Source organism: Gymnodraco acuticeps, unplaced genomic scaffold, assembly GCF_902827175.1.
Source record: "Gymnodraco acuticeps unplaced genomic scaffold, fGymAcu1.1, whole genome shotgun sequence".
Taxonomy (NCBI): domain Eukaryota; kingdom Metazoa; phylum Chordata; class Actinopteri; order Perciformes; family Bathydraconidae; genus Gymnodraco; species Gymnodraco acuticeps.
Genome location: NW_022992009.1, coordinates 589,109 through 611,281, shown reverse-complemented (window position 1 = coordinate 611,281; position 22,173 = coordinate 589,109). Strand labels below are relative to the sequence as shown.

The following is a 22,173-nucleotide window of genomic DNA, read 5'->3' as shown; positions in this document are numbered from 1 at the left end:
ATTACGTCCCTTGTCTCCGTGCAGAACTGATAAGGTATTAGAGGGCGGGCCGTGATGAGATTTAAATTAATTCAGCCTCCATTCAAATTCACCATGAGATGAGCAGCTCCATTATTTGGCCTTCCAGCCCAACACTTCTCCTTCTTTTCCTCCCTCTCCTTCTTTTCCTCCCTCTCCTTCTTTTCTTCCCTCTCCTTTCTTCCCTCCCTATACTTAAATGCCTCTTCCTCCATTCTCCTCCTTCTGCCTGAGTGATCTTCCCTCCCTTTTTTTCTCCCCCATGCCTCCATTTTTGTACTCCTCTTTTTTGTGTCTCGTGACAACCTTTTGCTTTATTCCCCTCCCTCCTCTCTCTTTCCTTTTGCTTCCTTCCTTTCCTCCCTTGTTACCTTTCTCTTTCCTCTTCCTCTCTGCTATCCCCTGGTGCTTCCCTCCTTTCTTCTTTCCCTCTTTTGTCTTCCCTTCCCTCCTTTTTTAATGACTCCCTTCTGTCCAATTTGAGACTGTCCTCATTTTCCTTCCTCCTCTACTCTCTCTGTCCTTCTTCCCTTGCACTCTAATTTCTACCTGAATCCTCCTTCCTCTCTCCCTTACTACATTCATTCCTCCTTCCTTCTCTACCTTGATTCCTCTCCCTGTTACCTCACTCATACTGTATCTTCCTCACTCCTTTTTCCTATCTCTACTTTCCTCCATTCATCACTTATATCTTACTCATCTCTTATCTTACCCTACATCCTAGCTTCCTTTTTCCATGTATCTCATACTCTGAATAGTTATTGCCTTCATCCTCCCTTTCTTTCTTCCCTCTCTTCATTCTTCAATGTATCCTTGCAGTGCTCTCCTTCTCTCCCTACTTTATTCCCTTCCTCACTTCATTCTTCTCTATGTATTCCCTATTCCTTCCTCCCTTCATCCCTTTCAACCATCTGAAAGTATATTTTCCTCCCCTCCCTATTCTCTTCATGCTTTCTGTCATTCTGTATTACCTCAGTGTCTCTCTTCCTTCCTTCTTTGTTATTCGCTCCTCTTAATCCTAATTTCTGGAATTCCTTTTAACCTACCTAGATCCTCTCTTGCTTTCCTATGTCCTTCATTACCTCCTGCTTTCCGTCACTAGTTGTCCCTCGCTCCTTCATTTCTCCCTTAAAGTCTGTTTCAGTCTAGTCTCCTTCTTTCCCTCCATTCGTCCTTTGTTTATGTTCCTTCCTTGATTCCCTCCTTGTCACTTCCTCATTTCATCCCCTCTTTACTTATTTACTTATATCTGTTTTACCTCCGACAACTTTTCCTTTTCTCTCCTCCATCTGATTTGTATCCGCCCTTTTTCCTTCCTTTAGTCTCTTTCCTCCATTCATCCTTTAGTCCTCTCTTATTACTACTAACCTTGCATCCTCTCTTATGTGAATCACCTTCTTCCTTCCTTCATTGGTGTATCATTTGTATCCTTTTCCTTCGTCTTTTAATTCCGTTCTGTCTATCCTTCCTAAACCATCTTTTCCTTCCTTCCATCCCTCCTTCTACTCGATTAGCTCGTCTTTTTCTTAACATTCAAGCAAATGGATAAAAGCAGTGAGTGTGTGTGTGTGTGTGTGTGTGTGTGTGTGTGTGTGTGTGTGTGTGTGTGTGTGTGTGTGTGTGTGTGTGTGTGTGTGTGTGTGTGTGTGTGTGTGTGTGTGTGTGTGTGTGTGTGTGTGTGTGTGTGTGTGTGTGTGTGTGTGCGTGTGTGCGTGTGTGTGTGTGTGTGAATAAAGTCCATCACTTAGTCTCAGAACAGGATAAACGCTGTGGGTTATTTGAGAATTTTGTGCTTCAGTGAAAATATTCTAATTTATTTTTTATTTATTTTTTGAACAAGTAAGTGTTGTGTTAACACTAACTGTGGCACCTGAAATGTTTTTTACTGTAGAATAACTACATAAAAAGGGTTACGGTACGTCCACACTGCAGCTTTAAACAAATCTTCCAACGCTTCTCTGCCCATTGACTTTGAATGGGGATGACGTCACTTTGCCTCGCTTTTCGCCGAACTGCATTGTGGGGGAGCGAAGCGAAGATTTCCAGGATTTCCAGGATTTTCAGGATTCAAAAGTTGAGCAATATTCAACTTTTGAAGCTGAGCTGGAAGCGCTAGCCAATCAAACCCGTTTATGCTGGGAGAGCCAGACCGCAGTTCATTTCCTCATATTCCAAACGAGAAATTACGGTAGCAAATCACCCGGTTCTTTACGACCAGAACTATTAACGGGATACAAACCGGAGGAACCAGGCATGGAGGGAGGTGGCAGAGACAGTGGGTGAAACTGGTAGGTTTTCGCCTGTTTGGGGAGTTTATATATATATATATATATTGCTCGCATAAAATCCCCGGGGTTTTTTGCTTTGTATGTCGGGGGCGGGAGATTCATGTAATTGGTTGTTGGTCGCGTTGCTCGCAAAAAATCCCCAAGCTTTCAGACACGCCCAGCTCCAAGATTTTCAAGATTTTTTCAAAGCTGCTGTGTGGACGTACCGTTAGGGTGAGGGTGCTTCTGACACTTAAAATGTATGATTTTTATTCAGATATTTTTAAACGTACACAGGTCTGAGTTTAGTCTCTGTACTTTCAATGTTAATGTTTTACCAACACGTGACTGAGCACAAAGTATCATTTATTATCTGTATTTAGTTGAACAGTTTTGTATAAAATTGTGAATATTCCTTAAGGCAATCAGAACGGAATCCTGGAAATCCTTTTGGCACTACTTTAAAGAAACATTTCAACCATACCCTATTTTAATTATAATGTTATATTATGTATTTATGTTCATGTAAGATGAGATCAATTGAAATAATCGCTGTAGGGAAATTCAGGTGTGATGAAACAGGAGCTACAGGCATAATAATAATTCACACAGGGATAATAAGAAGTGACAGCTTCAATATAAATAACAACAATGGGATTAGGTAAAAACTAGAGTGGCTGAGTTTAAATTAATGTAGAAAATACCAAGCATTAAAGCAGGAACTTTGGGTAATTGGGGATGAAGGATAATCTTACTCAGCCTCTCAGAATGTTTTGTAAGTGCTGAATAACGTCATGACACTGAAAAAAAAGACAACATTAGTCAAATATTTCATTTGGAGTTTCACAGTTGCTGAATATATCTGCAGTGTTTCATCCTGTCATCAGATGGTGATGCAGGTGTTTGGTATGAGCAGCGTGTTATATGAACAATTAACATTAGTTGTGTGTGTGTGTGTGTTTGTTTTGCTGCACTTGTGAGGACCAAGTTTTGAGTAACAACCCGTTTTGTGAGGACATTTTTGATGTGTGTTTGTTTTGTCACCGACCTCAAGTTTTTCAATTTGTCTTCTCCTCCTCACTGCTCCCTCCTGTCTCCTGTATCCCCCCGCCCCTATTCTCCCCCTACTCTCCTTCTTTGTTTCCTAATTGCTCTCTTCTCTCTTTTTCGTGCGCTCCCAACTCCCAAAAATCCAAATAAGATTTGTTGAGATGCAGCTCCATGCCTCGCTCACCGGTGATTATTCATTCTCCTTTTCATTTTCTTTATTTAACTTTGATTTCCCCCGGTTAGTTATTTGAGATTGAGTGGGGAGCATGAAGAGGGTCTTCCACACCGGAGCACTGAGGTTCTAGCCCCCTATATAGGCATGGTCCTGGCTCAAGGGCCCTTTAGCGGGTCAGTGAAGACCAACTTTGACCTTTGACCTCATTGTGCAAAATTAGGGAGTTTATTCTTGTGTGTACATGTTTCTGAGAGAAGGCTCGTTTAGCTACAAGGACAATAATGACCAAAATGTTCTAATAAGGGACAGACATTTCAAAAAATACAAGTATGAATGATGAAAACAAGGCAGAGCGACGGGAAAACAAGAGAAGCATTTTCAGAAATCACTGCAATCAAATCATCGGCAATATTCGATTGATTCATACAGAAATAAAAAATGTCAGCATGCAGTAATCCTAATATTTCCATGGAAACAGAGTTTAGGCAGACAGCAGAACCCGACAGTAAACAAGATAAGGTGTGCGTGCCTCAGCATCCCAGCTAATCTCAGGCACGCATCTCGCTCAGGTTTCTCATAAGTGAGATAAGAGCTTGTCCAAGTTATTGCCAATGTGAAAATATGTTCACACGCAGCCAATCAAATAAAAAGAAAACCTGAATATCTTGGGTAATAATTTGATGTTGATCTAAGTTAATATGGGCACAGACAAGTCACGGTCTGCAACCTGTTGAGAAAACTGTAATGAAAGGTTTTTTGAAAATGTCTGGAAACTTTGTGATTTAATCCAGCACTAAAAGAAGAACAAGCATCACAGTACATTGATGAGGCTTTAGACTCTTTTTGTGGTTTTCCCTCTCCTGTAGTGTGTTCTATAGGTTTTTGTGCATGTACAGATGTAGCACCTAATTTCGGACGTCCCTACCGTAGTGGGGCCGTGATCGGCACGGCGTCGGCTCTCGCAGAAAGGAAAACCCCCCGCATGACTTGATACGCCCCCTTGATAAATTATAATGAAACCAGCTGCAATGGATCATGGATCCACCAGGGGGCGCAGTGATTAAAAAGCTGCCACACTGGAACTCATGTGAAATAAACAGCTGATAGATATATCTGATATTGAGGGGCGAAGTCCCTCCCCTTCCGGTGGACCTCCATGGGACCTTATTTCGAAAAAATAATGTATTGAAGTCAATGAAGAGAGAAAGATTATCCTTCGATCCCGTTGGAATTGTGCCAGGAATTACACATATGATGTTTGTCAATTTAAAAGATAATTTTGCAAGTCAAAAAAAAAAATGTGTCGTAAAACTGTGAAGTAACACTTTTTTTGTGTGAAACCGCTCAATGAACTACATCTCTGGTCTCGCACCACACACCAAGAGGCCGTCACGTTGAAACATTTCACTTCTTTCTTTCAGAATGAGGCGGAAAGTATTAAAAGAGGTGGAAATCACTCAAGTTTGGGCATGTTGAGAGCTGTACATACACACAAGGGGAGTTAGTCGATTCCGTAAGAGCCAGCATGCGGGACCGGGACTCTAGGATTTGTAGTCTTTCTAGTTGCGTATTTTTCATAGTCTTATATTTCAACAGTTTTACGACAAACTGTGACTTTTTTGACATGGAAATTATTTTTTAAGATTGACAAACATCATATGTGTAATTCATGGCACAATTCAAACGGGATCGAAAGATACGATTTCTCTCTCCATTGACTCTCCAATACATACTTTTTCCCCATGGAGGTCCCCGGAAGGGGAGGGACTTCGCCTCTCTATAGCGGATCTTTGTTAAGATCCATATGTCACGGATAGGATCATATTCTGTGCTAAATAAGAGACATGTAATCATTTACAAAACATCACCATGTTTTTATTTAACAAAATAATGTAGTTTAATCCACGTTGGCGTAAGTACAAAACCATCGGTTTGTTTTTTCATCTGGAAATGCAGACCGGCTCATACAAACAATTTGTAATCATCTTCCTCACGATCATTTAATGTATCATATGTTCGCCAAATTGACATGAAAGCACTAACAAATATGAATTTGCTGTAGTCATCTTCATTAAAACTTTATTAACGTGCCTAAACTCAGTAATTCAATAAAAAGAGGTTTATTTTGAATGAAGCTTCGTCATCTCACCACGGGCATGAAACTCAGCAGCTCTCAGTTGATCAGCGGGGGCTGTGTGTGACTCTCTTTTTTTACACACCTAATGGGCCATCAGCCACTGCTCTCCCACCCCCCCTGTGATCTCCCAACCCCCCTGTGATCTCTCTTCTCCAGCAGTAAAGTTTAACTGTAGGTTTGTCTTTGCATATGTATGCTGTCGCAGTTCCTGTTGTTTCTATCGCCGTAAATATCAAAACATTTAATAAAAGTGAAAAACAATGAACAAGACTTAACGTATTAATAATAATTAATTATATTTATTCCGTTTTGGATGTACGATTTTTGACTTTGTTTAGAGCAGTGATCTTCTCTTGGCTGTAAAGGAAAAGGGGATGTCTAGTTCCCCCTCGACACATAGACTGATCCTTTTTTTGTGCATGTCCGATTGGCTTAGAGCTTTCGCGACTGCAAACATTTTTAAACAAACATTGACCATGTACCGTTCACCACCCCCCACCCCGGACAGCTCCCTTAAGGTGATCAACGCAGGGCTGTGACTGTCTTTGTTTCAAATCTAGTAATGCCCCATTGGAATGTGACAAAACTCTCCCATCCCCCCTCTGTTCTCCAGCAGTGGTCTGAAAGGGTCTGTGGAAATATCAAACATGTAATTAAAGTTTTAAAAACAGTGACGGGGTCCAAAATCAGAGGTGGAACAAGTATTCCGATTATTTACCTTGGTAAAAATACGTGTTAGAAGTAAATGTCCTGCATTCAAAATTGTCAATTGCCCAAGTGAAAAGTATTATCATCTGAAAGTAAAATGAATCATTATGTTATTAGTATTAAATACATATAAGTATTTGTACAATTTATATTTAGAAATACTCTAATACTGCTAATTATTGATGCATAAATGTGTTCATCCATTCAATATGGCATCTGCTATAATGGGGTTAATGTATGATATTACTTAATAATAAAACACAATATAATACATGATAATGTATAAGTTTACTTCAATCTACTGTACTTTGTAAAAACACCACAACAATATTACAAAAAATATACTGCATATTAAAACATTTACATTATTATGATTATTTAATATATAAAGACTATATATTATTGAATTACAATTAAGATAATAAGATTAGATATACTTTATTTGATCTAAAATATTGATGTTTTTTCATTATAGTAGCCTGTGAAAACCATAACAAATATGTGTTTAAATGCTCTTCAGCAAACACAACTGCAGAGCTGCAAACATTACTGAAGTACTGAAAGTCCAGCAAACAAACTGAAGACCAAAGTTCACCCAGTTGTCTTTGTGTATTTGTGAATGAAGCGCCATCTCATGGTTAAATCCTGAAATTGAACAAATTGGGAAATCTGGCAACGCCCTCTCAGGAAATAGTGGGAGGGCATTAAAATCCCAGCCACTGGTAAACGCAGGGTTTTTGGTCGGAATCCGCTGGGTGGAGTCCTTTCTAGAGTGCTACATCTGTAAATGGTCTGCAAAGGGTCAAATCCTAGGAGTTTCTCTCCCACACACTCACCACCAGAGTTATTGCCACTCACGCATGCGCAGTTCGTACGTGCTCGGCTGAAGTCTTTGCGGTGTGTTCCAGTGCGACACATGGCCAAGATGCAGGAGAACACGGCGTCGGCGAGTTCTCTGGTGACTGCTTGGTGTGTCAGGGTCTTAAGGGGCGAAACATCTCTAAGTGGTTGACCAATCACAACAGAGCCAGCCAGCTAACCAATCAGAGCAGACTGGACTCTGGTTTCAGACAGAGGGTGAAAAGAGGTGCTGCAGAACAGGCAGTGTGAGAAAAATAAAGAGCTTTTTGAACATTAAAGCATGGAGACATGTCCCAGTAGAGACACTACATACTGATATGAACCTGAAAATGGACATAATGGCGCCCCTTTAAACAAATGTTAATATCAATTTATTTTTATTTTTGATATAAAACTAAAGTGATATATAATGAAACATTGAGAAAAAAAAAATGAATGTGCCATAACTGCACTTATAAAATATGTTAGATGTAGTTGTTAACTCTGATAGGCCTAGATATCAATTGAGAGGTGACCTATTTTAATCTTAGTGCCCCACAAACCACAAGTTTTAAATCAGACCCCAACATGAACAAAACTCCTGTCATCCAGGTGATTCATCTCACATTCCTCTCTTTCCCTTTTGGACATCGTATATAAGCATTGTGGCCATGACTCTGCTTCAGGTCCAGACCCTCAGTGCTGTATAAGCGACTATAAAAGAAAGAGTGGAAATAGAGAAAGAATACATCTGGTGGGGAGCAAAGCCCTGTGACTGATAAAAGTTTATTAGAAGTCCTTTTGTGGAGTCCTGAGCATTTCTCCCCCCCCCCCCCCCTTCCCCCCCTCAGCAGGGCTCCATCCACACCCGGCTTCAGAAATGTTTCTTGGCAGGCCGTAAAGGCCCTCTGAGGCAGCATTACAGCCCATGTGACAGTAAAACCCTCCAGAGAAACCAATGCTAATGGAATTCTCCCCGGCAAGGTGGCCCATCCTGCCTATTCAGATGAAGAGGAGGAAGCCTTTTTCTTTTTCCTCCCTCACAGCGCAATAATGCATTACGTCCCCAGCAGCGCTTTTATGCACAAAAGTACCATCGCTGGACGGTTATTTACATTAGCATTTTAGGCAGTCTTATCCGGAGCGACACACAATGAGAGCCCTGGTTGATGAAGCTGGAATTCCTGAAGCAGCGACTGCAGAATAAGCAGCAGGAAGGAAGCAGTCAGAGGACTTTCTGTAATCTCTGAGTCAGCGTGGCAGAGGAGGGATCGGGTGTGTGAGATGAGGAAAATTAAGTTGAATAAATATATCTATGGATAAACTATGTGATGTTTTGGGGAAAAGGGACATTTTTGTGTTCTTATTTTTTAGTCTTCCAAACAAAGTTTTCTAATAAGATCACCATTCAAACAAATGGGCCCTTTTCTGCAAATGTTCAGGTTCATATCAGTATGTAGTGTCTCTACTGTAACATGTCTCCATGCTTTAATGTTCAAAAAGCTCTTTATTGTTCTCATACTGTCTGTGCTGCAGTGCTCCATGTCCCTCTGGAGGAACATAGGGATTTTAGCCTTTGAAGATCCTTTACATGCACAAAAACCTTTAGAAAAAACTGCAGGAAAGGCTAACCATAAACAGCATAATGGGGCCTTCACTATGGCCAATCACATATGGACAAAGCTTCACCCCTGACCTGAAGTTTGTTTCTCCAATCGTTGATACAATTCATAGTTCATCTTGCTATTGTTACCTTAGATTGCAAGGCGATTGAGGCAAATGAAAGTGAGGCAGGATTGACAAGTTACGTTTTTTGGCTCAATTTGTCCGCCCATCAACTGGATAATGGAAAACTTGTATGTAGTGGATCCAGTTCACATGTTGAATACACCATTTTTGTTTATTTTTAGTTACCTTTGCAAGATAGGGCATTTGTGCTGCATTCATGCAGTGTCAGAATAATTGGAAATATTGCAGAAAATGGTAAAGGTCACAATTGAGTCATGATTATTGGTTCCAAACAATGTTGTGATCATTTTAACTCACATCTAAAGCAACGCAGGAATAAGTGAAGTTGTAATATAAAAAAGTATTTACTGTAAACTGTTTACATTTCTTAAAGAATAATCTTCCATCAGCATAAACAGCAGGCTGCCTATGGCTGAGATTATCCTATAAAAGACAGGCCAAAAATAAAATGATTTTTAGAGAGTGCTTTCAATAAATCCCCATAAAGGAAGGAATTTACTTGTCATTAAAGTGTGCTATTTGGTGGAAGCTGTTATCCAAAGTACAGGGCATTGGGTGCATACATTCTCAGTATTGGTAACTCTGACAGAATGGCCTTATTGACTCGTCCAACCTGCGGGAACAACCCTATAATTACAATAACTGCATATGTGCTTCACAGTGGATGTTGTTAGACACTAACTGTCCTCCAGTGATGCTTTAAGTGTTAGCTTGGTGTCTACCCATTAAACAAAGTGAATACTAAATTGTTACCCTACAGTCTACTACAACATATCATGTTAAATGCAACATTAAGCCTGTGGTCATATCGAAGTATTAAGGTTTAAAATACCACACTGAAAAACATGCATCAAAACATGACTAAAGTAAATGTATATAACTAAGTACTTAAAGTTTGTAAAGTAATAGTATTGTCTGCAGTAGGATATTCCCTGTCAACTTCCTTACTTGTAATAAGTAAGCTCTAATTAGAGTGTTATTGAGGAAAAACTCTCAACTAATGGCTTATTACTTGTAGAATATGGTCATGCGGAACAAGGCATTAATAACTGTTTTATAATAACTGATAAAGAGCCAATATACTGCTAATATGCATGTTAATTAACAACTAGTTGATGGTTAATGTGTACCTTAATATAAAGTGTTACCTGAAAAGTATTTGCAATTTATTTTTAAATGTAAATAAAACAACTGTTTCCAACTTTAGACTCCCTCCCTCCAATACAGACACTGGTGGACCAAACATGTATCTTTGAAAGAAATGCTAAAAAAAGGTTTGATCTACTTCAACACCTGAATTGAACAGTGGCTCAGGAGGTAATGGGGTCTAAGAATATACGGTTGGTAGTTCAATCCCCCTGAAGTCAACATGTTGAAGTGTCCTTGGGCAAGATACTTTACCCCAATTAGCTTCTGTAGGCAGTGGTGTAAAGTAACTAAGTACATTTACTCAAGTACTGTACTTAAGTACAATTCTGAGTTACTTACTTTACTTGGTTTTCCATTGTAAATTACTTTACACTGTACTCGTCTCCAATATTTTGCGTTTTACTACATTTAATTCATAGCTTCAGTTACTAGCTACTTTTCAAATAAACCCCACCAAATGCAGCATGAACATATGAACACATCAATAATCAAAATACAATAACTTATATGATTCTGAAATGGGCCAATCTGCATCATGAATACTTGTATTAGTTATACTTAAAGTATAGTTTGATGCTGATTCTTAAATGAAACATCAAACTAAACGACACATAATGAATATTATTTGTTGTTTTTATTTTGCTCTCACACACTCCATCAGAACATCTGCTGCTGATGTGCAGGGTTAGCCATGTGGCGGCGCTGACTGTTAGCACGGCCCTGCACTGACCTATATACAGCAGATATAAGTGTGTGTCTCTCAGGCTTATAGCAGCTCATGGCTGGGTGAAGATGAGCTTTGTTAGCTGAGGACACTCTCTCTCACTCACACACACACACACATACACACGCACACATACACACACACATACACATACACACATGCACTCATACACACACATACACACACACATACATACACATATGGAGACTTTCATGCACGCGTGAGCTCGGAAATACTTCCACGTGACGTGAGGACACGCGAGAGGCTAAATCACACACCTTGAACCACGTGCACACACACAAACACACACACACACACACATAGATATTTATACACACATGAAGAAGAAAGGAGGACACCTGTTAAAGGGACACACACACAGTGATGTACACAGAGCGACTCCCTCATGTTTTATTGACCCACCTCCCTCCCTCTCTACACCTCCTCTGTCTCGCCTCCTTCATCCCTCTCTCTCTCTGCACCTCTGATAACCTCTCTTTTCATCTCCTCTGCTCCCTATCCTTTTATCTCTCCTTTGTGTCTCCTCTCCTCTGTCTCTCCTCCCCTGTCCTCCTTTGACCTCAGAGCAGATCCACCTGATGGGCTCTGAGGAGGTGAGGCTCCCACAATAATGATCCCTCGCCTCCTTCCTATGTCTCCTTCCTCAGTTTTCCTTATGTCATCCCGCTCCTTGTTTCCTTCCTTTCTTCCTAGTGATATCCTATATCGCCTCCTCATTTGTCTTCATATCCCTACTCTCTTTTGCTCTCCTCTTTTTTGTATTTGTGTTGTAACTGTCCTTCCTCTTCTCCTTACTTCTCTTTGTCTCCTAACTTTCCTTAAGTTCCTCCTTGTTAGGTTCCCCTTCTCTTCTCCTCTTCATCGTGTTTCTTTCCTCTTTGTCGTCCCCTCATGTCCTTCCTCCCCTCCTACCTCCGTATCCCTCCTTTGCTTTGTCCTATATGTGAATCTCTTTCTTTATGATTATCCTCTCCGCCTTCCTTATCTCTCCTTCCTCTCCTCCTCTGTCTCCTCTCCTCTTTTCCTCCTCTGAATGTCTCTTTCCACTTCTCTATTTATCTGTACTTCCTTTCCTCTGTCCATTAGTATTGGTTTCTCCTCTCCTTCCTCTTCTTTCTGCATGTCCCTCCTTCTCCCCTTTCCTCTCTCCTTTTCCTTCCTCCTCCTCCTCTTTTTCTCATTAGCTCAATCCATCTCTAGCTTCTTTCCTTTTTTCCTGTCTCCCCTCTTTCTCTTCTTCCTTTCCTCTTTCCTCTCTCCTTATGTTGTTGATTGTTTTTCTCTTCTATGTGTCTTCCCCTCCCTCGTCTCCTCCTCAGTGATAACCTCCTCCCTTCTTCTCCCTTCTCTCCTTTTTCTTTCCTCCTCTGTTTTCTCCTCCTTTTCTCTCCTGTCTCTCCTCCGCTTGTCACCCCAGTGTTCTCTCTTTTGTGTAACTCTCCTTGTGAGTCTCCTTAAGAGTCTCCCTCTCCTCCTGTATCCCTCCCTCCCTCATCTCTTTTTGTCCCATTGTTGCTCCTCTCATCTTTTATTTCTGTCCATCATCAAAATGTTTCTTCCTAATCTCTCTCTTGTTTTCTCCTCCTCTCTGGTTTCTCCTCCCTTCATGTCCCTCCTGGCTTTACCTCTTCTGTATCCCTTCTTCTCCCCCAGCTCATCTACCTCTCAGCCTTTCTCTTCAGTTCTCCTCCTGTTCCCCTCTCGTCTCCTCCATGCTCCCCTCACCCTCGTCTCTTCCCCTAGTGCCACCTTTCTCCTTCTTCTTCTCCTCTCCTTCCCTCTCCTTCTACCCCTTGTTTCTCTCTTGTCTCTTACCTCTTTTTCTTCCTTCCTCCCTCCTCTCCTAAGTCCTCTCGCTCCCCTCCCTCTCCCACCACTAATTTCTGCTTAAATCTGTATGTTTCTCCTTCTTATGCTTCCTCTCTCCTTACACCTTTACTTAACACCTCCTCACCTCCCTTCCTCCCTTCCTCCCTTCTCTCCTGAATCCTCGCCTCTCTTCTTCTTCCACCACTCCTCTCTTCTTACATCTCCTGTTTTTCTTTTCTCTTCCTCTCTCCTTACACACTGACTTACCTCCTTCTGCTTCTCCCTCTTGTCTCCTCCTTCCTCCCCTCCTTTCCTCTCCTCTCTACTCCCTCCTGACCTCTCCTCTCCACGTCTTCCCCTCCCCTCCTCCTCCTCTCGCTGCACTCACCACCTGTTCCCTTCCCTCCCTCCCTCCCCGTCCTGACCTCCCCTCTCCACCTCTTCTGAGTTGTCACCTCTTGTAGTTTTTGTCTCTCCTGACCTCTCCTCTCACTCTTTTTTCTCACTCCCTTCCCTCCTGACCTCCCTCCTCACCCCCCCCCCCCCCCCTCCTAATTAGCACCTGAGCATACAGGCCTGGTTAATATTCGGCGCTGCGGCGGCAGAAGGGCACCTCGCCTGTTGCCATGGTGACGCCATAGAGAATGAAGCGGCGCTGTCTCCGTCTCTCTCTGTCTTCTTCCTAATGTTTTGCCCCCCCCCCCCCCCCTTCTCCCCCATCCTCCCCTCCCACTTTCACTTTTTAATGAGTCACTGAATCCATTACATTTTTCGGATGGCAGGATGGCGAAGTCACGAGACGGAGAACAAATATTTCTCGAATGGCGGAACAAAAGTTTTTAATTCCCAAAGTCAATATTTGTTCGTTTGAATGTTATTTTTGTAATGTTTTGTATGAAGTGATATAGCAACTACAGGACAAATACTTTGTCGCATAGGGTATTAACACGTAACGACAACAAAACTAATTACAAAATACAAACCAGAACAAACTGAGTAATACAACATGCTTCAGACGCGTGTGTGTGTGTGTGTGTGTGTGTGAGAGATTGAGCAGAACAAAAAAGTACAAAACAAATAACAGTAATGATGATAATAATATATTTCTTTTTTATAAAAATGTTTTCATTATTTTTCCATCTGTTGCTCTGACAGATGTGTGTGATTGGTCGCTCATGTCCAAGGACGCTGTTATTTATGTAGCTGCTTGTCTAGGAGTTCACTGAGGCGTGTGTTGGGTTTTTTGGGGTGTTTGGAAGGAGACCTCGTCCTTAATAAAGTTGTTTGAAGCTGCAAACTGCATTTCATTCATATTTCATGGTCGCGGGGTGCACAGGGTTTGCACACGGAGAATAGATAGAATGTAATTTGGTGTGCTGCACTCCAAAACCATGGCCATGTGAAGCAAGTGTGTGTGTGTGTGTGTCTTGTATTTGTCTGTCATGACAGCTGGAGGTCATTGGGATTGTGTACAACACAATGATGTTTGTGTGTGTGTGAGTCAGCATATTTCTCTGTATCTTCATCATACAGGAGTGTGTATTCTGTGTAAAACATAATTCAGTTTTAGCTCCTGACCCCCCTGTGGAGAGTGAAATTCATTCAAATGAAATTAAAATGACTTCCAGGCATTATCGCTTTATAATAATCTCCCAGCAGCCCATTTGTAATGTCAGACATAAACAATTTGGCTTGTTACTGTGGAGTTGGACAAATGTTTGGTTTTGTAAAATAGTTGCCTTTTGTTTTGTACTGAGAATGGGAAAAATCAAGACATCAACACTAGGAAATTAAAGGGGCCCTATTCTGCTCATTTTCAGGTTCCCTCTCGAGGGCATTTTGAGATTTTAGCCTTTGCAGACCATTTACATGCACAAAAACTTAAAGGGCCCCTTTAATTACTGACATTTGTTGTTATGAGTTTTCTGTTAGGGCATAATATTGCCTTTGGTTCGACAGGGGAGCGTTCAGAGGTGAAAGGAAATGAAGGCTGGACTCCAACCCGAGACGTTAGCCTCCTAAACCCCATATTTTTGTTCACACCCGTATTAAGAAAGTACACTTTATTTGAGGTCACGACTACGTTTTGCAAAGTTTCTGGTGTAGTATTTTAGTTTTGGCTGTTGGGTTCCTCTTACTTCAGTGTGAAGATCCACTTTGTGAGACAAATACTTAATATACATACTGTTAATCACCTCAGTAAATATAACAATATTATTTTATAAGCTTTGGAATGAGCTTTGCAAAGTTATTAGAAAAGTCTGCAGTCCTTCATTAATGCTTAATAATCTCAATTCAAACCAGTGCGTGTTGTTGACTTACCTCGCAGCACAAGTACATTTCATGCAGAACCGAGATAAATGGAAAAACATATTAAAAAAACTAGATAACAACAGTTATTTTGTGAATGTCAATATAAATTAATATTTCCGGATAATGGATCTTTTCTCCAACATTCCAAAACGTAAATATATTTAGTTTATAGAAAAATAAAAGTATAAAAGAGGAGAAGATCTTCACATGGGAGAAGACAGAACCATGCACATACTTTATGGAAAAATAACTTTTTAATAAATCAAAAATAATTCAAATGATATATATATATTATATATTTTTTTTTATATCAAAATAATATATATTTTTTCTGCTTATCACTTACTTACAGCTTGATTATAAAATATTAGTTTGATATTGAAAACAGCTTGTTACCACAAAGTTTGAGCAATAATTATTCAATAAAAGTGATCTCAATCATCCTTCCATCCATGACCTGTTTCTCCGAGTATTTAGCATCTCCCTCCACACGTAGCAGAGTCAGTGATGGAGCGTCTGATGGATGGATTGTGTCTGGATGATGAGAGATAAGCGATGTAGGGATGAATAGATAGATTTATGTCATCATATTCAGCTCTGCAGGCTCGACCTTGAGGGACTGAGCGATACTGGAGTTTGTTGAACTCGATGCACAGCGTTTGTGAGAGGCTGAGAGTGCTCTCCACTGCAGCCAATCACCAGGGCCCAAACTCTCTCAAGGTTCTCTGCCAATGAAAAGCCAGCTTTGTTCAACATCAGATTGTCTCAGCAGATCCCTCAGTCATTTAGCTTTGCTGCTCTCTGCTGACTTTTAACAAATCCTGCTTATCTGATGCATAAAGTGACACTTGGCCTTGGTCTGTGGTTCCTCCCAAGTCCTCTAGAGCAGGGGTGGGCAATTATTTTTTCCATGGGGCAACATGAGAAACAAAAAATATTGTGGAGGGCCGGGCCAAAAGGCTGAACTCAATTCTGCATAATATTAATTGTATTTCTTTATAAAAAGCAGTAAATAGCATTGTTTTGACAAGCTGGTAGAGTATATGTTATAGTTGAGCAATGAAAAAGTGAGGTTGCCTTACAAAAAATGTAATTTATTCAATCAAATTTCCCAAAACAATGGTAAACAAAATGTGAACGTTTTTCACCCTTTCTGACTCATTTTCAGTCGCATTCACTACAAAACACATTTTGAGTTTCATATACTGTTGGAAAGTTGTGTAAAGGTTCTTAACATTCTTAAGACATCACAACATTGTCTTTGTGCTCCAAACATTCAGCAAGATACATCATATTGAACTGTCACTGAACATCACTGAACTGTGATTTTGAGAAAAAGGCTTCCAAAGAAAGTGTCCCAGTTCACTGCTAGTTGGTACCTTTATGGCGCGTTTCCACTGCAGCGGGTAGCTCGCTTTAAGCGTGCCGAGCCGTGCGGGGCCCGTTTTTGGTTGCGCTTCCACTTGGCCTAGTTTTGGCCCGGGGCTACTTTTTCACCTTTTTTCTGGCCCGACTAAATCGTGGTTCTAGGGCCAGGAACAACCAGGCTGAGTCGGGCTGAGTATGCTAAACTAGAGAGAGAATCGCTGGCAAGGGGCTACAACTACAACAAGATGAACATATTTGACCGTGATTTTATTGTAATACACGTTTCTAAATGATGCCGAAGTAACAACATACTGATACCGGTTAGTAAAAACCATGAATTAATGCTTTGACAAGTCTGCAGACAGACGGCAGGCGAACACCCTTTTAAAATACGTGCTTTCTAAATGGAGCTTGGCTAAGCTAACGTTATATATGCTCCGACCGTCCACACTCACAACAACGGCCTATACAGACATTAATAAACCAGCGACTGTATTCGCCATGACACAGGCAGTCTGTGGTTTCTACTTGTTTAACTTTTGTCTAGTTTCTGAATAGATATGAAGAGCTGTGAGCTCTGAGTGCTAAGAGCTAATGGCTGTGTTGTTTTTTGGGGCGCTCGTTGAAGATGACGTCACGGCTCCGCCTACACTGCGTTACTATAGTAAATACCCCAGTTCCTAAACTGTAATGGAAGCGCAGCATTAAAGTGAGCCGGGCCTAATAAGGCCTAACCAAACCGAGCGAGGCCGAGCGAGGCCTGCAGTGGAAACGCGCCATTATATGCCTACATTTGTAGTCTAACTACCTCATTTGGTGTTTTTAAGTTCTTTTTTCTCGTTCAGTGAGAGAAATAAAGTCTCTGCTGGGCTTTATCGAGTGTATCGAAGTCAGGTTGCATGTCTGAGGTGGAGATGTGAAGCACAGCTGACAGATGATCATCAGTGAGAGAGGATCTATACCTGGATTTCATAAACTTCATCTTTGAAAATGTTTGTTCACATACAGTATGTAGGTAGAGCCAAAGAGAACCAAAATCTTCTTCAATTCAATTCAAAACCTTTATTTATCCAGGTAAAATTCCATTGAGATCAATGATCTCTTTTTCAAGGGAGACCTGCAGCAGTAGGTTCCACAAGAAGACATAAACAACAGAACAACAAAAGGACATCGTACAGCAACATGTACAGGGATTACAATTTACATATCTAACCACATGTACAGGTACCAACAGCATCTGATTTTGTAGCATCCAACCGAGCTTTAAAAACATGTAGTGGTACTAGCTTGGTAATTTTCCATTATTTTTGCAGACTGTTCCAAGTTAGTGGAGCTGCACATCTAAAAGCTTTCTTCCCTAAGACAGTCCTAGCACTTGGCACATTTAATAAAACCACAGCATGCGATCTCAGGCAATAAGTACTTTCAATTCGCAGAGAGATCAGGGAGCAGATATAAGATGGTAGTTTATCTAACATGGCTTTGTAAATGAAAAAGTACCAGTGACTGAGCCTCCGTCAGTAAGTGATGGCAAAACCGCCTTGGTATACATGGTACAGTGATGCGTAAGTGCTTTACAATTTGTCAAAAATCTCAGTGCACTGTGATACGCAGCATCTAACTTGCTCAGGTAATTGGCAGGTGCATTCATATATAACAAATCACCATAGTCCAGCACAGGTAAAAAGGTCACAGTGACTAGCCTTTTCCTGGCCTCAAGCGAGAAACAGGACTTATTTCTGTAAAAGAAACCTAGCCTAACCCTCAGCTTTTTAAGCAGGTTATTGACATGAAGTTTAAAAGTGAGACAGTCATCAAGCCAGATACCCAGGTATTTGTAACAGGTAAGCACTTCAAGTTGTATTCCTTGCGTAGTTACAATATCCAAAGCAGTCTCCGGTGTATTTTTAGCTTTAGCTTTAGAAAAGAGCATTACCTTGGTTTTATCCACATTTAAAAGAAGCTTAAGCTCAGAGAGCTGAGCCTGAATAATGTTAAAAACAGCCTGTAATTTGACAACAGCCTCGTTAATCGAGGGACCTGCACAGTACATAACGGTATCGTCCGCATAAAAATGTAAGGTTGCTCCTTCGATATTTTCACCTAAACTATTAATATAGATAGAGAATAATAGCGGACCTAAAACTGAACCTTGTGGTACACCATTAGTGATGTTTAACCACTCAGAAGACAGCCCATCAAACTGAACACATTGGGACCTTTCAGAGATGGCTGGACATGCCTATACTGACCAGCCTCTGCTTCAAAATGCGATGATCGACGGTATCAAATGCTTTGGATAGGTCAACAAATAGAGCTGCACAACTCTGCTTATTATCTAAAATACTCGTAATGTCATTCACCACTTTCATTGTGGCAGTGATGGTGCTATGTTGCTTTCTGAAGCCTGACTGATGTTTAGACAGGATGTCATTTGTACATAAAAACTCCTTTACTTGTTCACTCACTAGGCGTTCAAGAACCTTAGCCAGAACTGACAATTTAGAGATGGGTCTATAATTGTTTAAAAAGGTGGCCTCCCCTCCTTTTAGTAGTGGCAGGACATAAGCTGACTTCCATACTTTTGGGATTTTGTTCATGCTGAGAGTGAGGTTAAAAAGAGTAGTAAGAAGTGGAGCAATAAAATCTGCAGCTATCTTTAAAAAGAAAGGTTCTACGTTGTCCGGGCCAGCCGGTTTTTTAGGATCTAGCTTGGTTAAGACTTCACGAACAACATCAACAGTAAAAGGAGTAAAACTGAAAGGGTTTTCCAGACCACATTGTTCTGAGTCACCGACTGTGGTGTTCACAGAAGCAGAATTAGAAACAGAATGAAACAGAGAGCCACAGGACACAAAATGCTCATTAAAACAATTTAACATGGTATCCCTATCCGATATAGTGCCAGATGCTGTGGTAAGGCACGGAGGTAGCTCATTACGGATATCACCGGTGGATATCGATTTTATGGCTTTCCAGAATTTTCTAGGGTTGTTCAGGTTCTTTGTGGTAACTGACAGATAATACTTAGATTTAGCACTTTTGACATGTGAAGTGAAGCTATTTCTTAGCTGCCTAAAACGCAGCCATTCTACCTCTGAGCCTGATTTCCTAGCCTTTGCCCAGGCCTTGTTTCTCTCATGTAGGAGACTAGATAATTCAGCAGAAAACCAAGGATTGTCTCATCCCTTCACTCTAAATGTACGCAGGGGTGCATGTCTATCTATAATTTCCATAAAACCAAGATAAAAATAAGACCATGCAGTCTCAACATCAGCACACAAATCGATTTTTCCCCAATCAAACCCAAACAGATCATGTACAAAACCCTGCTCCACAAAATGTTTTATGTCTCTCTTGATGATAATACGAGGTTTAACCTTTTGGACTTTTGTGTCCCTAATTGTGGCAACAACACAGTGGTCACTCAGATAATTCGCAAATACTCCCACAGATGAATATTTATAGGGAATATTAGTTAGAATGAGATCAATTAGGGAGGATTTATTTGGGGACTTAATATTAGGTCAAGTAGGACTGTCAACAATCTTAGTAACATTTAAAGAGATACAAAGGTTTTTGTATCTGGTTAACACTGTAGTTAACCAGTCCCAGTTAAAATCTCCAAGTAGCACTATTTCCTTGTAGTCTAGTTGCGATAAAAGATTTACTAGCGAAGACAAGGAGTCTTTGACAGCTGAGGGGGGTCTGTAACAGCCCACGACCATAACCTGTTGACCCTTTGCCACTTCTATATTTAAGGCTAAAAATTCAAATTGCTTACTGATAGATTTGGAAACTAATGTGGATACACTGAACTTATTCTTAACATAAATGGCAACGCCACCACCTTTATTAGGCCGGTCGGTACGATACACATTATAACCATTTAAGGCAATGTCAGAGGCCAAAATAGATTTATTTAGCCATGTTTCTGATAAAACAATGACGTCAGCGTCAGTCGAGCTCGCCCAAATCTAGTTTACCTAACAGACTGCGCACATTCAAGTGGATGAAACCCAACCCAGACCTAGCTTTAAAATCAGCAGGAGTAGCGATCTGACTACTGGGCGGACCAGGGTTAGGTTGTACATTTCCTGACAGTAATAACAACAACAAAAACCAGCCATCTTTTCCTCTTAAGCGACACACATACATTGTCATCTACTTTAGAATCACCGCAAAAGTATGCGAGAGTGTGATTAGAGCTTAAGAAGCAGTCCTGAAGAACCATCATCGCAGGAAAACAAAAAAGACAAACATATTTCGTCGAGCAGATTGACTGTGACAAGGCAACCGGTAATTGTTTGTGTAACACATCCGAACCTTTGCAGGGGATGCCCACTGCGGGTGGCAGAACAGACCTGAATCCAGTAGACTCCTCAGAATGATTAGAGATCTTCGCATAGTCCAAAATAGTTAACAGGCACAGCAGAATCCCGATATGGGCCATTTTCCCAGACCAGCACACAGAATCCGCGATGTTCCTGGAGCAAAATCAGCACAGTAGCAAAGGACAGACGAAAGCAGCAGCGTGGTATCCCCGGGGTGAAAGCCGTGGTAAAATCCTCCTCCGCACAGCAGCACACGCCCGGTGGAAGCAGGCCAAGCGTGGATCCACTCCGTCTCTCCGCGACGACTCCGGGGTAAAAACCTCTCCAGTGCAGCCGTACTCTACAGGTGTTAGCAGGCCTCCGTAGATCGTAGATCGCAGGCAGCAAACAGGTGGAGCCGCTCCGTCTCTTCGCGACGAGCAGGCCTCCGTAGATCGCAGATCGCAGGCAGCAACAGGTAGAGCCGCTCCGTCTCTCCGCGACGACTCCGGGGTAAAAACCTCTCCAGTGCAGCCGTACTCTACAGGTAGGAGCAGGCCTCCGTAGATCGCAGATTGCAGGCAGCAAACAGGTGGAGCCGCTCCGTCTCTTTGTGACGTCTCCGGAGGAAAAACACCTCAGTACAGCCGCACTCGACAGGTGGGAGCATGTCTCCTCATGTTTGGAAAGTTCTCCTCCTCCTCGAGAGAAGAGTAGAAATCCAGCAGAGATCCTGACTTAAAGCGCTCTACCAGTACTGCATCAGACTGCAGGTCAATGAGTTCCAGCTGAACATCACTGGGTGCATTATCCATACTGCAGGTAAAGGGAGAGGAAATCATGAGCATTTCATCCTCGATTGTTCGGAGATCTTCAAATCGCCTTGAAAACTCACCATGCAATGCTCCTAACATGGTTGAGTACCTGCGGAGGTGATCGCTGATGGTGTGACTTCTTTCAGGGTTTGCATGTGAGTGAGAGTGTTGCTCTCCAGTTGGCTTAAAATAAACTGCATCTTTCTCATGAAAGCCTTGACCAGGCTGTGCATTTCATTAACAAAAAGGCCCTTGCCTTGCAGTTTGGTGTTCAGTTCATTCATCAGTGCAGTCACATCAACAGCAAATGCAAAATCTGCCATCCAGTCCTCGTCTGAGAGCTCTGGGATGTCTTTGCCTTTCTTCTCACAAAACTCTTGAATCTCTGCTTTCAGGTCCCAAACTCTTTTGAGCACTTTGCCCAGGCTGAGCCATCTGACAGCTGTGTCAGCTCCTCCAAAAGTGCAACAAACTGTCTGTGATTCAATGCCTGTGCCCTGATGAAGTTTACTATTTTAGTAACAACATCAATAACATGGTGAATTTTTAGCACTGACTTGCACAACACATGTTGGTGTATAATACAATGCAAAAATACCAATTTCTGATCTGCGTCGATTTCAGTCACTTTATCTTGCATACGTTTCAAAAGTCCAACATTTTTACCTGTAAGATTTGGACAACCGTCTGTTGTGACACCTGCCAGTCTGTCCCATT

General features: G+C 41.4%; 1 protein-coding gene across 6 annotated transcripts in view; it reads left to right on the top strand.

Moving 5' to 3' along the window:
- LOC117536479 (zinc fingers and homeoboxes protein 2-like) overlaps positions 1 to 22,173 on the top strand; it is a 221,862-nt gene that overhangs the window by 139,366 nt on the left and 60,323 nt on the right. The window lies entirely within an intron of this gene.